Below are 15,956 nucleotides of genomic sequence, written 5' to 3' on the forward strand. Positions count from 1 at the left end.
TCGTGAAATGAAGCTTCTTTTTGTTAATTTTATTGTTGATAAAGGTTCTTAAAATAAATGAATTTTTTTATCTGCTATATCAGAACAAATTGGTAAGACTTTCATTTTCAATTTCCTTCGTCTCTTTTTGCTGCGCGTATATCTTTTGCGTTTGTTCTCTTGTACACTGTATTGTTCTACACATTGTACAAATTTTCATCTCAAGCTCGCGGAGAGACGCTGGTTGTGGCTGGTTTTCTCCATGGTGACGCTGATGACGATGAGACGTATAGCGACCGCGGGGTGGTAGATGATCTGCTGGCCCCACGGATATGGATACCACGCGATGTGCACGAGCGAGCACTCCTCCGCCATCCGTCAGCCCGGATGACATAAATCAACGTCGGAACGTCTCCAGCGATCGTTCGTCCTGACGTGCGCTGCACATTCTGTGGTACCATTTTCGGATGGCGGACGTTTCCTGCGTCCTGCACCTAAGTAGCCCCTAAGAAACCCGGGGAAACTCTTTCCTCCCCGTGGTGCCGTAGGTGGATGAGCGATATGAAAGACAAATAATCATCTGCAGGTACGAAAACGACGATGGTAAGCTATGGCGCACGCTAATGAACAACCTTTCGCACTAAAAACTTCTGCCCACGCCTCGCTGGAGTCCTGCGTCAAATCTTTTGGGACCAGTACCATGGAAATGAACAAATGTGAAGTGTGCGTTGGAAGGATGGCATGGTCGTGTTTGCAACATTATTTACCAGTAAACATCATGACGTCAAAAGCGTTGCAATATAGTGCTGTTTTCAGAAATTTAACAACTATTAGAAAATCATTTATATTTTGCGTTGCTAAAATGTACGTAGTTTGAATAATTGCAAAACAATGCAGGGTGCGTGACCAATTTTTACCTTAAATTTAAATAAACTGTTTCTCATGTTTGGGTTCCTATATACAAATAAATGTAACAGCTCTGAAAAGGTTACACATAAAATATCAGAAAACTTTACAATCGGGCGCAATCGGTTGGTCATCGTGATTTTATTTTGTACCGGGCTTGAAAGACTGAGGAATGAACATTTCACACAGGTTTTTTACTAAGAGAGCAAGTCTTACAGCAATTCATCATCTTCAAAAATTAGTCGTTATCAACGTTAGCGGGACATTTATAACCATCTGAACATAGCAAAACCTCGTTATCGAAACGATAATTTTGATTGGGAATCTTTACACTTCATAAGACAATTGTAAGACTACAGGACAATTGTAATACTTTCGTAATCTACATCCAAAACTAACAAAAAAAAAAAAAAAAAAAATTCAAAACATATAATTCATTAATGAAGTGCAAAATACCCTATCGGTGTTTATCGTATGGCGCCGAGGTTTGACGGTGCCCTAATCAAGAATATCCTTTATACATTTTCCAGTTCGACATAAAATGGCGATGGCCAACCAATTGCTCGTTTAGTTCGATATCATTGCGCTTAACCTAACCCAGTGCTGTCAAATGTATTTGAATACTGATGTCCTAGCAAAAGTAATAATAAGTTCACATTTACCTTACTGTATATCAGAAGTCGTATTTTAAACGGATTTGACAAATGTATAATTTTACATCTCTTCATAATATAACGTGTTTATTGCAACGAATTTTCTACTAAAGGATTCAAATCTTCTAAAAACCCGCATATGTTTCAATCAATTACATTTACTATGTAAATATTGCATGCTGCTTTTGTTAATTTTTCATATGTTGTTGTAGATCTGCACCAAGCAGAAAGTTGATTTGAATATAAAACAATTTATTTGCTTCATAAGTATTCCATTCATATAGACTACTTTTTACTTAATATTAAACTACGGAAAAACTTTTTAGTTTAATAATGAAATAAATGCAATCAATTAATAGCGAGAAAATCAATCGAAAATGCGGAATGTTAATATGACATATGGTTCATGTTAATCCTGCAACTTCGATTAATCATCGAAAAATAATGCTAAAAACAGGTATGATTTTTATTCTAGTCATGAATTCTATAAAAAGTTGATCTTTGTTAATTGATGTACTCCGACTGCTTTTATTTATATTTGCGAACGACTAATAAAACTCGACCCCACAGATGATGTCCACGCCTGGTGAAAGTTTACTGCCACTGTTAATCCTTTTACGGCCTCTCGACGCACCGATCACTTTCCACAAAATCCCCAATTTTCACCAAACACACGACAAGACACATTTGGTTCGGCACGGTCCAGCTTAAACCGTTCGATGATAAACGACTTGTTTTGGCCGCGTTTAGGGTCAACGCGGGGAATGCCTCCGAACCGGCCTTCGAGGCAAACTCCCATTCTATCACTTCCGTTTACGATGCTCGTTAGAGCTCACTCCCCGAAGGGGTTTCCGAAAGTATATTCCACCCGGTTGCGCAGCCCTGCCCATTGGTCAGGCCGGAAAATAGGGCCCAAGGGAGTTTTGCAGCGTGCCAGCTGGACAGGGGTCAGCGTGTGCCGTGACAACATTGGTCAATTGACCCCAAATTTATGCTGACCCTTGGGCATCGAGAATGGCACGGGACAAAATCATCGTACGCAAGGAAACGACGGAAAGACGAACCTTCGGCCACTCGGTGGACGAGCAATTTGCATACGAACAAATACCGTCGGGATGGGCTCACGGGGTTTTTGGGGTGTTTGGGCAAGAGCTAACGCGCGAATGCTGGTACGATGCCGATGTCCATAAATTATGATTATCACTCAGAACGAGCACGTGGAAAACAGGGTGGGCACCGTTTGGACTGGACGTGGTCAGTAGAATGGGGCAAACCCGGGCCGAAGCGTATCTGTTTGATTGTTGTACGGATTTTGCGGTCAGACGTAAGGACAATGAGCCGCATCCGATGTCCCGTCGCGTTCCGTAATGGCCCGGAAAATGGTATTGACGTACAATCAACTTTTTCTTGTACCTCAATGATATTTTTCGACACTGTTTGACAGTCAAGTGTAATATTTTATCACCGAATATTTTTAATGAATAATCTACAACACTTAATGCCCTGTGCCCTGCGTAGGTTTCTTGGCAAAAACTTTTCACTAAAAAGTATTTTAGACTATGTTTTTGTCTATAATAATCCTTTAATAAGATAACTGACACCGTGCGCGAACTTTTCAGAACTGAAACTTATTTTACGTTCCGTGGAATGCAAAGAGACCGACGAACTGTCAGTCGAATCAAAGAACAACTCAACCTTACAACCAGAACCTTGCGATGCTAGAGATCTCTCAGGGAGGTCCCAGCGCGTTGCTGCCGTCACCTGGCCGTGAAAAACATTAATGCAGGGCACGGTACGAAACGCAGGTACGCACGCAGGCTGATGCTGCGTTGTTCCGCGTTCCGATTGCGACACCGAAGGGGTAAATGAAAAGAAATGGAAGAATATAAAAAAAAACGCATGTTGTAATAAAAATAATAGGCATCAGCATACGAAAGCTGACGCGCGCTGCAGGGTTTTTCTGCTGCTGCTGCTATGTAACCGTTGGAAAAACGTTTTTACCTGACCCGAAAGGGCTTGGGCCGGGCTAGGCAAATGCCACATTCTCATTCGCAGGGCACGGGGAATCAAACGACCCAGCGTTGCGTAACGCAATCTAAGGACCATCCGGGGACATTTTTATGCAAATGTGACCAAGAACCTCGGGATGCTCGGATTTCCCTCGGTACATACAAACACACACGCACGTATGCACGCCCCAAATCGGAATTCTCCGGCGGAAAAGTGCAGCTGCATCCGTTTCTTTCGGCAAGCTCAAGGCTTTTTTGCGCGCATGATGAAATCATTATTTACCTCTTTTGCAATTGCAGAAGCCTGCAAATATTCTTCACACCAAATTGGATGAATCGAGTGATCGGAAAGTACGCTACATCACGCAAGGGACGGCCAGCCCCCGGAAGTGGGAATAGAAATTATGCAAATGCCATCGACTCGATCGATCGATTGGATCGGATAGCCTACGAATTAAGTATTCAATTTTCGAACTCGTTCAACCCTTGGCAGTGGTGGTGCGTAGTGCCAAAGAACGACGTAAGCTCATTAGCATTTCAATGGAAAATATGGGATGAAACTATTGCAACGTTGCTGGTTTATTTATTTCTTACTTCCTTCGCGGTCCCTTTCGGTCTTTTTGTGTTCTATTAAAGGAACATTCTGGTTGTTCAACGGATATTTAGTTACACAGACCGGATCAAAAACAGCTGTCCGAGGATAACAATAAAGCACTGATGCGCTGAGGTTTTTAGTTCGGTTCGTATGTTTAGGAAGTGTTGATGACGTAGCAATTAGATAGTAGAATATGTAATTTTTTAGCGATGATGCCTCTCAACAGAAGTTTTCGAAGTTATCGATAATCAGGTAATCACGTGTTGAAATAAAAAAGTCCAAGTAATTTTTATCGGTTGTTTTAATTAAATATGCTAGAAAAACTCGACATATTAAGTAGTTGTAGATCTTACAATCAAAAATGTATGCCTAAAAATTTTTCTTTTTGTGATTGGTATCAACCAAGTAGAATATTCTTACAATGATGCATCTTGCCATATCAGCTGATTCGATAAACTCCATACCTATATGTTTTTAATGTGTTGTTTTTTTCAAAACGAAAGCAAAAGTGAGATCCCAGTACTGAACTGCTTACGTATGACGCGACACGAATTTTTATTACACCAAGTTCGCTGGAACGAAAAATCAAAAGCATCTTCGCTGCTCGATGTGCTGTGGGGCTGGCGGAGGGAACTGGCATTTGGCGCGGCGAAGGACCCGTCATACTTGCCACGGTGGTATAAGTTGTGACTGGCAGACATTGTTGATGGGCTCAGCGAACCGTAAAAAAGCATAAATCTATAAAATGGCACACTTAGGTGCAACCGTGAACGTAAGCGAAGAAGCGAAGGAAAAGAAGCTGGCATCCTTGATGGCACGTGGCTTCAAAAGATGAAGGATGTATAGAAAAACTGTCTGTTATGACGCGACGAAAGATCTTGTCTAAGGCATGAATGAGCCTTGGTTCTGTTCATACGATGTGAAGAACAAGTGGTTAAAATTATTCCTAAGGAAAAAGAAAAATAAACGGAATTTAAAACTAGAATATTCTTTACAGTTCCATTTAAAAATATTCCAATAATAATTATGAAAAGTTAGATGTATTATTTGAAAAATTTCTCTTCCTAGAAATCCTGAAAAAAATGCCTAAAAAAAGTAATCTTTAAGCAAAAATATTGCAATATCTTTCTCATCAAATAAAGCAATATCTTTCTCATCAAAGTTGTCCAAGGTCCCGGACAGCAAGTGGCCTTTTCGATCCCGACAGTTTAATTGTTCCGTCTGTGTACCAGACGCCCTCAAGCTTTTTTATCCACGCCATTTCGAATACCGCAAAAGATAGACGGAAAAAAAGATCGAGGAAAACACGACGCGACGCGTTAATTATACAATCGATTAACACAATTTTCTTCCTCCCCGATGAATTTTCCTTCGTTTTTTTAATTCTTCATTTGCTTTTTTTCATAACCGCTCCGGCATGCTTCATTTCCCCGGATTTTCCTTGTTGCCTAATGACCGGCGGTGTGTAAGGAATTGTTATTAAAAGGAAAAACCGCCGGTTTTAGCCGGTTTCATCAATGAAACGCGAAAAAAAGGACTTTTTTCATTGGCGAGTGAAACTCTCTCCAAACAAGCTTAGAAAAAAAGCATGGAGAAAAAAGAAACAGATTTTGTTCTCCCACGGGCCAGCAATAAAATGGCGCGAAAAAATGTACTTTCTCTTTCGCGTGTGCGCGTGGGCCGTCCAGGTTTTCCGGTGGCTTGTTGCGCCGGTCGCGGAAAAGGCCAGCAAAGGGTCGCTAAGCAGTCGCAATATAGGGGAAAACAAACCCATCACGCTCTTCGAGCGGGAGCTGGGTGGGATGATTTTCCCCTCAGTCCCGTAGCGGACCTCCTTAGCGGGTGTTGGTGCAATCGTTGGAAAAACGCAGCAATACAAACAACGCGATGGCGGCACTCAGCCACTCAGAGATGGCGGAAAAATTGAGATCCCGGTATTTCCACGCGGAAATTGCGTAGCGGTAGTCAAAATGTAGTTGCAGACAAAGAAAAGACCAAGAGAAAAGCGTCCAAAGAAAGTGGCAAAGAAAGTAGTATTTGAGCGCGAAAGCATACCGCGAAGCAGGCAAGGACATAGAAAGCGGGAAAAAAATCTTTTCATTATTTAAATTTGCTTCATTCATTCATTCATAACATCGGCGGGCGACGGCAGACTCCGCTGGTTTCGGTTAAGTACGGCGTTCGCGCTTCGTTCTGAATCACGCTGCAACTGAAAGCATCGGGAATGCGGAATGGGCCGGGGAAGGAGGCGAGGAAATGGTAGCGTAATTTTTTCTTTCGCGGAAAACGATGAAACTTAATTGCGGCACGAGTTTCAGCTCCTTGGGATGATTTTCTCAGCCGCGTGTTGTGCAGACAGTGGGGGGGTTGGGTGATTTTTCTGCTTTCACTTTCCTTTGGTTTTTTTCTGCTTTCAGAAAGATGGGTTTTCAGTTTTTTTCCTTAACTTTAATCACGGGTTCGCGCATCAGCTGATGCCGCGACTCGTCGCGTTTCATTTGTGAGAGAAGGTTTTTTTCCCTCCTCGCCATATTTTTGTTCTACTTTTATCAACACCCACCCCCCGGCACGCAGCTCCGCTTGATGATAATGAAAGGGAAATTTTTTGCATTCTCCTTGTTAAGCGGATCCTTTTGGTTGAGACGGTGAAGATGTTTTTACTGCTTCATCACATTACACAAAGCCCTGCTATTTCCTTAAAGCGTCTTTCCAGTTTTACATCAATTTACAAGTGGGTTGCACCATCAACCCGTTTTATATTTTTCCTGGCTCGGATTGTCCTTGAACTTTAGGAGGCACGGGTTTGCTATGGACGGTTTGCAATGAAAACCTTTCCTGCCATGGCATGGCGTCAAGGTTAATGAACGCTTTTCCTGCTTACTGTCTCTTGCTAGTCGCGTTATATAGCTGTATGGATCACGTCCTTTTGGATGAAAGAAAGCATCTTGACAATGTTGTTACTCTTCTTCATTAACTAAATTTAAGCATTGTCGGTGCTATTCAAACAGATATACTTACTTTTCTTATTTTCTACTTTCGACATGCAATCCACTCATTGGTGGTGTTGTATTCATTTTCTTTTGAAGTGTTCCATGATTCACCCCTAAGCAAAATACTGCTCGTAAAATCGTTTCCAAGGAAAATATGGCAGAAGCATCACTGGGCGTCTGGACTTCATCGAAAAGTGCGTGGTACGGCGACATCTTTTCCTATTTTCCTCCCGGTCAATCGACCGTACGCGAGGGTGAAACGTGCTGTCGAAAATGAGGCGACTCAAATATGATAGAGGACGATTTTTCTTGTCATCCCGGAGGGAAAATTCGATCAATCTGCTCGTCGTGACGGTTCGGTTTGGACGGAGATATTTCCCTATCGGAAGATCAAAACGGTTGCTTCCGAAAGTAACGGACTATTTTGCGATGAGTGGCAGTAGAAACAACTTTGACCGGGGTTGGTGGTCAATTTTTCTCTTTTTGTCTTTACTGGCTTGATTTTGGACGGAATTAGAATGAAAACATTCTCCACCATCTTGCTTTGAGCATTCCCCTTGGGCGAGCCGGGATGGGCGTTTTGGACGAAAGGACACATTTTGTTCATTCATTTTTAAATTGAAAATGTCTTCAAGAAATTTCGCAACCTTTAACGCAGCGTAGTCCTTTGGGCGGGAAAGTACAGCCAGCGGTCCAGCGTTTGGAGGTTTTTGATAAAGGTGACGATGAGACACAATGCTGGATGATAAAGGAATGGCACAAAAGACGCACCAAGAGAAGACAATCAATACGGATACGGGTTGGAAAGGGGGCCGGCGGCAGTCCAAACACCATTCCTCGCTCCAGTGTCCTAATCCTGTCGGATGCTGAAGGAAAACCGGTTTCTTTTGTGGGAGCCCAGAAACTTAGGGGGAATTCTAGAATCTTGAAGGGGTCGAAGGGACTATCGGTAGGGCGCAGAAGCTGGAGGAAAATCGGGAAAATTGATGACTATGGAAATTTGCTGGCTTCACCCGTCGGCTCGCGCTGGCCCTTTGGGTGGACCCGAGCAAGATTGAATTACTATCGAAAGGGAAGCCCACCAGGAATTGGCCACATTGAAACGAACGCTCGTCCTGGGATGGCGATGTTGCCGACGGTGCTGTGGTCCATTTTCGTTCCCTCGCACCCCCCGGCAGCCTTATTGGTCGGTCGCCACCATCCCGTCACTCATCTCATCGAAGCGGGGTCGGAGAAGCGAGGAAATCTCTCCTAACAACAGTATTAATACTCCCGGATTCGACCATTGTGTTTATGCAAATACACCCGAAAGTTTCTCCCCCACGAATTGGTTTTCCCCGAGTCGGGAACGTGCTGCCTTTCTGGCAGGACGAAGGCGATCGAATGGCAGCCAAAGACTTTGGTAAAATGAAAACACATCACCCGGCAGAGTGGCAGAAACGGAAGACTGTCCGAGTTTCCCGAAAGTGCTGGTCGAACACGGGATGTTACTTTGCTCGAGGCTCAGGGGGCGATAATACGACGTCAAGAGGAAACCAGTTGGTGGAGTGAGGACATCGGTGGCAGATGAAATAACAAATAGCTCACACAAACGGACACCCTTCGGTGTTGGGCATTGAGTTGCGTTTGGCCATCGTGTTGGTCGTTTCATTTTCACTTCTCTTCTTGGGAACACTCGAATTCCTAAATCTCTCCACATAGCCCGTACCCTACGCCGTCCCGCGAATAGGGCTGGTGATCCCGTTCGGTACCGTTTCCGTTCCAGTCTGCCAGTTTGTTTGGCTATTTGAAGCACTTTTCGTTGGGTCGGAAGGAAACTAATTCCATACCTTCCCTTGCTCGTCGGGAACTTGTATAAGAGTTCGTTCGGCGTTGGTTGGTTGCTGCCCTCAAGGGAAAAGATCAAGACGCCTGAGTAATCAGCGGTCCACTGTCCCTTTGCCAACGGTAGTGGCTGTATTTGGTTGGTTTTTTAAATTCAATTTATTCATCGCGCTCAGCTGGATCGATTGATAGTGTTTCAAAGATATTTGGGATATGAATAACTACGGCCAGAACTAAAATATATGTAAACGTTATATTTTTTAGAAATTTATGGAATATTTGTACTTATATGTTATATGTTTATATTCAATGGCTTATAGCTTGTTTGATGTACCAATTGAATAGAAAACCTCTATTTTTTTTTGTTGAAACATGTGTAAGGGTTAGAAACTCAAGCCTTTCATATTAAAGATTTAAAATAACATTTTATAAATAAAACTTCTTAGTAGAACGACAAATGTCTGTAAACTACCCAAAACAAATCCTATGGCTGTTTTTATTCGAAAACTTATCTCTTAGTAATCAAAATATATTACATATTTTGGTTGTCAAACATAAAATAAAGTTACATAATAGTCATGTAAAGAAGGATCCTTATTTTATAAAGATGAAAATTATTAGATTTTGGTAATAATTTTCTTTGATTTTTTATATAACTTTTTTCTGATCTTTATAGGAACAAAACATAGCGGCCATTTTGTTCATTCTATTTCCATTCCATTTTAAGAAGGGGCAGCGTCCGGTTCTTTATGTTTAATTCAACCGGTCAACCCTCGGAGCGACAGTTCGGTCCGGCACCGGCGGTCAGCACCTTCTCCCCCGGTACGGCTCGCCACGCCTGCGGGACGACTGTACTCCAGGAGTACATAACGTCCTTCTCGCTCCGTCCTCACCACCGCTTCCCGGCGGTCAGTTCGTTCCTCAATCCTGGGTGTGGAACAAAACCGATCGATTTTCCCGAATATAGCTGAAGGGATCCGTTTTTCGCGGATGGTTCGAATCTTGGTTGGGTGTGTGTTCACGTTCCGATGTACAACGCTTCACGTGCAAAATGTCTTCTTTGTTGAGGTGAGCTTCGTTTCGTGCTTGATGGCCATCACGTTCTTCTCCGAACGACGTTGGTCTTCGAGACCACGAGCAGCGTGCGCTCTTTGTGCGAAGTGGACGCTGGTTTCATCAATTCTATTAGCATGTTTTATCAAACGATTCATGAGGCGGAGGTTTTACGGGGAGGGGATCAAAATATCCCCAAAGTTACCCAAACGGGGACGTAGCGAGGTGCGGTGTTTTCTCGGTGGATGGAGAAGGGTTGATGAAGCAAATTCGCCCGCTCGACGAATATGTATGTAAAATGGATGATTTTCATGGAAATCAACGGTGGTTTACACCGAATAAAGCTCGCCCTTTCGCGTTGGAGGTGGTTTTCCCCGGTTGGGGAGTGGGCGAGTTGTTTGAAACGAGCTTGGGAAACTACCGAACGAGCCAAGGATTCTGGCTGCCCCAAGTCCACTCCACTCCGTCGGGCGGATTTTACGCCGGTGTCGAAGCGAATGGTGTCGGTTTGAATAAACACAGTTTTCTCAATTTTCTTCCGTTCGTTGTCCATTTTCTGCGACGGAGTTTCCGTCCAACGCAGGGTACGGAGGTTTGGTGTCCGGTGGGGGAGTGGTTCCGTTGGTTTTTCCGATGAAATCGTCCTCTTGTGCCCAACTTTCGAGGGACGCTTCGAACGAAGAGTTATGAAGCCGTTACTCTAGCGTACGTTCGTCGGAGGGTCCTTTTCCGTCGAACGGGATTTTCGATGGGCAGGGAGTACCGGTGTGGGTGTGTCGATGGAACGGACGACGAGGGTCGATTTGGTTCGAGGGTGAAAAATGAAACGACAGACACATCGCTGCGAATCGAGCACGGTCAGCGATAATCGGATGGTATTGATTTTCCTTTCGGCACCGTCCAGCACCCCTTCGAACGGGTTCACCGGTTTACTGTATTTGCTAATGGCTTTTCCTCCGTATGCAACCGAGCCGCGGAAAATGGCGGCAAGTATGTTTGTTCAGCGTTATGTCGAATATATAAGGGGATAGTTCGTCGACTGGGTAAATCTGTGGGATAGCGGGAGGAGAAGTATGCTTGAATGTTTCACTCGTGTGTATGCAATTTTGATGACCGTAGCATCCCCGTAGGATAACATGAAATTTAAAAGAAATATATCTATGCATCTGCGTTATCCAAGTTCTATCTCTATAATGATCAATAAAATTGGAGAATATTCCTTCTTATTGCTTGTGATTTTTTCCACAAATCGGTGAAAATGCATTTAAGTTGTGAAAAGTACTTCACCTATATAAAAATATACACAGCATCGCATTTAATAATTATTTCACCCCTCAAAAATAAAACATATTCACTAAACTTGAATCTTTTTTTATCAACAGCGATATAAAAATGCTAGTTCGAATTGGCTATTTTTTCACTTTTTGTTAAAATTTCCCAAGCAGACAAAAATAGATCTTTAACAGTTTTGATATCAAGGCGTTTAAAGAAAAGTAAGTATAAATCTTCTGATTATAGAGTAAAAATTCAAATTGAAATGATTGGAAATTATTAAGCCTATATTCAATACTATCATTTAAAACTCTGGCAAGAAAAAAATCGAAAATTTTTGATCGTATGAAAGGTTCTTAAAGTTATTAAGATAAGAATCATGCTGTTGACATACTCCGTTTCTTATCTCCGACGAAAAGTGGTTCTTCGAAGAACACTTCTGTTGCAACTGACTTTTCAATTGCTATGGCCAATCAAATGTGGCATCGGAAAATCTTTGACACGTACCCAATCACACATTGAAGTTCATACTCAATTCCCTTTCTACGGCAGTATCTCTCGTCCTTTTCATTCTAGTTCGTTGCTGAGATAAATGGTGTGGCAAGTCAGTTGAGTCGTCGCGCATAGATTAATCGTGCGCCATATTTTATCGGTATGCCGCGGTGCTTTGCATATGTTCGCGAGCCAGCATGCCCCAGTCGGGAGTGGTGTCCTGCGAGAGTTTAGCTGTCGAGTGGACCGGGATAAGTGGACGAGAATAAATCATCTAGCATCAGAGGATCTTGATCGAGGCGCACAGATGGGCCACCGGTGATAAGTTTTCGATTGTGTTGGTTCGAGGGTTCGGACGTCCGTTTTAGAGAAGTTAGTTCAAAGTGAACACCTAGCGTGCGAGACCTCTTGAATTCGCACGGCTCGAGAGGGCACCGGGAAGATTGAATTATGTGTTTTTGACTGTATGGTTGTCAAATGGTGACTTTGTCATGCGTCAAGAATGGGAAATTATATTTTCGCATTTAGTTTTCCTACTAAACTGTTGCATGGTAAAGTTGAGAAACTGTACTTTTTACCCTAATATGGTCAATATAAAATGGACCTATAATTCTAAAACTTTTTCTATTCAAATACAATCAGAATCGAATCGCAGAATCACACAATATTAATACAATACACTTTAATACTTTAAAATAAGGAACTGGCATAAGACTTGTGATTTGAAATGCAAATTAATGCATCAGATCAACCAAAGACCCGATTACTTTCCTCAAATGTTTCAATTTCTACTCATCGATTAACGATGCCTTCAAGCAGATTCGAACGGAACTTAAACGAGCCGCGACTGAATTTCGTTCCATTCTCCGCCAAAAATCGTCCTATCGAAGGTTGGGAAATAAATTACAGTAAATTTCGCAAACGTCTCCGTAACTGCCTGCGGATTTTTTTTGTAATGCGCACAAAATCTGGCACAAGAAGGAATTTTAAGGTACTCGCAGTTCATTCGCGCACTTTTGAGCCACTTTCGTTTGGGTTTCCGGTTTCCGCCCTTACCGCTAGTCAGCGAAAAAGTCTCTTTTCAGCAGCCAATACAAATGTTTCCGATAGATTCAATTCAATTTCATCCTGCGATGGTCCCTGCACCCGGTTGCCAGCCCTGAGCGCACCCGTTCGTACCTGTATCATCCGAACGGAATGGCCATTTCTTGGCGGGTCGAAGAAAAGGGGTAAAGAAATCAAATTATTTTGTCTGTCAGGGTTGAAGGAAGATCTAATTTAAAAGGAAACCACACGGGAAGGCAAGAAGCGCCGGAGGGGGAAAAGAAACGCCAGGACCTTTACCTTTAGGGTACGGTTCGGGTTTTTTCATTCCTCCGTGGGTCCTGAAGGTCCGTGGATTTGCAGGATTTCCACAATCAAGCGTCGGCTTTTGTGCTTCGGTGATGTATATTTTTTCCGGTGAAAGGAAAGGTCATAAGCGACTCACGTAACTTAGACACACGCACAAACACACACACACACATACCCCTTTCGAGAAGTAGTTTTTCCCGTGTACGAAATTTACTTTTTTCCTGAATGCATCCTTGCTTTGTGCAGAATAGAAGAAGGGTTAGAAGTTTCCTTCAGCCATATCTTTAGAGAAAAAGAAAGGCATCGAGAGGGGGAAAAGATTGGCCAGGGCTGCCGTTGCATTATTTGCATCCTTTTAATCTACATAATGCAAATTTCGATATTTCACTTTCACATCGAACCGATGGCAACGGTGGGAACCAGCGGTGTCCACGGTTTGCCAATTTCCAGTTCGAAAGGGTTTTCCCATCCATCTTAGTGCCGGCTGTCGGATGAATTTCTTTCACCTTCTTATGGGGTTTTGCATCGCTGGCCGATAAATTCGGTGGGAAATGGCAGTGGGAACCGGTTCGCGAAACCGAGCGAGTAATCTTCCCTTGCGATGCAAATGGTGGCCACCGAAGGCTGCCAGTGAAAGGTATGCGAAAGTTCAATTTATTTCCTCGCGGGCACCCGGAAGCACTCGCATTCATTCGATTCGTTTGCTGCTCGCTCCTCTGCTGCGGTAATACTTTCCTTCGATTTGGTTTGTGCAAGCCGGATGGAAAGAAAGTTCGTTGCCGCTCGGGTTTCGTCATTCGGTCGGCTGGTTTGGGCGTGATTTGGTTTTTGGGGTCCTTTAAGGGAAAATGGATTATTTGCATTATTTTTGCTTACCCGACGCTAGCGACGCATCCTGTTGGAATTGGGATCGAGGTTTTTTTTTGGCTTAGTTTGCCCTCTTAAAATTCGCGGCTTCCCTCGGGCTCAGGCTAGGGCTCTCGTAAAATGTGTCCTTTTCCGGCACAGATTTCTTGCACATTTGTAGTATGGGATGATCTTCTTACCAATTCATAGCCGGAAGGAGCGCTCGAAAGGTGGTTAAAATCTGTCTCATGATTGAGTTTTGCGTGAGATTTGCAGAGAAGTCCCTGCCACGGGTTTACTAGACCTATTTTGAATTCCGTTCCGGGCAGGATATTATATAAATTTCGTTTTCCGTTACTTTAAATCTCTTTTTAAAGTATTGTGAATAATGCCTGACAAATGAAAACTATTTATAAACGGAAAGGAAATTGATTTGATTGACAGCAAATCGATTCATATTGGAGGCTTTTGCTCGATACAATATGACTAGGAAATGCAATGATAAAATCGTCTTCTATTTCTTATTCATTGACATAGCGACCTTGATATTTACCTTTGTGTATGTTGGTAGTTAGTAAGTAAGGTAGTAGGGGAGGGTCCGGTCTCGGTTGGGATGCAAACTTACGCCTTTGAGCGAGCGCCAAAAATATCGGAACATACACTACGTTTGAGAATACAATAACATAAATACAACTTACCATAATTTTCGGCACTTAAACAAACTAAACTAAATGCATATTGTGTTTTCAATTTCCCCCCTGAAAGTGACGCAACCAAACCAGTACATGGTATTCAAACATCGTTAAGAGTTTGTGGCAACAAATGAGAGTTAATCTGTCAAAGTAAACGTCAACAAACAGTGAAACAATGGCAAAATTGTACCTAAACCGCAACAAGTAGCCGCTTGAGACACGTGGTCTCACATCAGGTGGCTAATCCTATTTGGAACAACAAAACATAACTGTAAAGAGAATCCCAAAATGGCACAGAAAAGCCATTGACCGAACGCAAACTTTACACACCGTCAAAAATGTGTGCTTCCCTTTGCCAAGGATGTGCGAGCATGATGTTTCCCATATTATTTCAACCATTCAGGTATAAATCGGTAATCGGTTGAATAGAGAAAAACACCGAAATATACACAGAAAGGATCGCTGCAGAGCCAATGCAATCGAACGTAACCGTATCTGCGACGTTCATCGACCCGATCGAAAGCGGAGTGCGAAGGATTGCCGAAAGGATAAATATAAGGCAAAAGGGTAAAATGCTTTTACGGTCTTTAGACATGTGGGAAATGGCTGTGGTACCTCGTGCAGGATGAATGTTATAAATTGAACAAAATCGAACGATGCCCTTTGTGAATCAAATGAATAGGTGAGAAAACCCGATCACTATCTGTCGGTGTTTTCACATAAAATGCAGTGCTCCTTGTTTCGGCGCAGCAGACGAACCGATATTCTTTGTTATGAAAAAAAATCAGCCGTAGTGACGTACCAACTATCAATCAGTGACTAAGTAGAGCTCTATCAGTACAGAAAACTGATCTTTTGATTAACTCTATATCGGCTATAAAATTGGTATCAGTTTTTAAAAGCTAAAATATGTTTTCAATAAAATGTAAGTCTTGTTGGTAAAAAAATTTTGTTACATTTAATTTTATTTAAGTTTAATATAGGGTTTCAGCTTCACGAGCTTCGGAAAATTATTGAGCAAACTATTATTTTTATCTTGCAAGACAAGTGATATTAACTCGGAACATTTATTTTTCTTCACTTGAGCAATCGTTTTCACTTACAGTTACAAATTTAACTTCCTAAGTTAGCCATTTTTTATTGCTTTAAATTTTTTTCAGCATTCTCGTTACTAACGAATACACCGTGTCTTAAACCAAATACAAGCCCAAATACCAAAATGAAAGGTTATATCATGCTCAAATTGAAGCCTTTCGATATGAAGCTTGAATCTGCTTTAAATCACTATTTGG

Source organism: Anopheles ziemanni, chromosome 3 (assembly GCF_943734765.1).
Source record: "Anopheles ziemanni chromosome 3, idAnoZiCoDA_A2_x.2, whole genome shotgun sequence".
Classification (NCBI taxonomy): Eukaryota; Metazoa; Arthropoda; class Insecta; order Diptera; family Culicidae; genus Anopheles; species Anopheles ziemanni.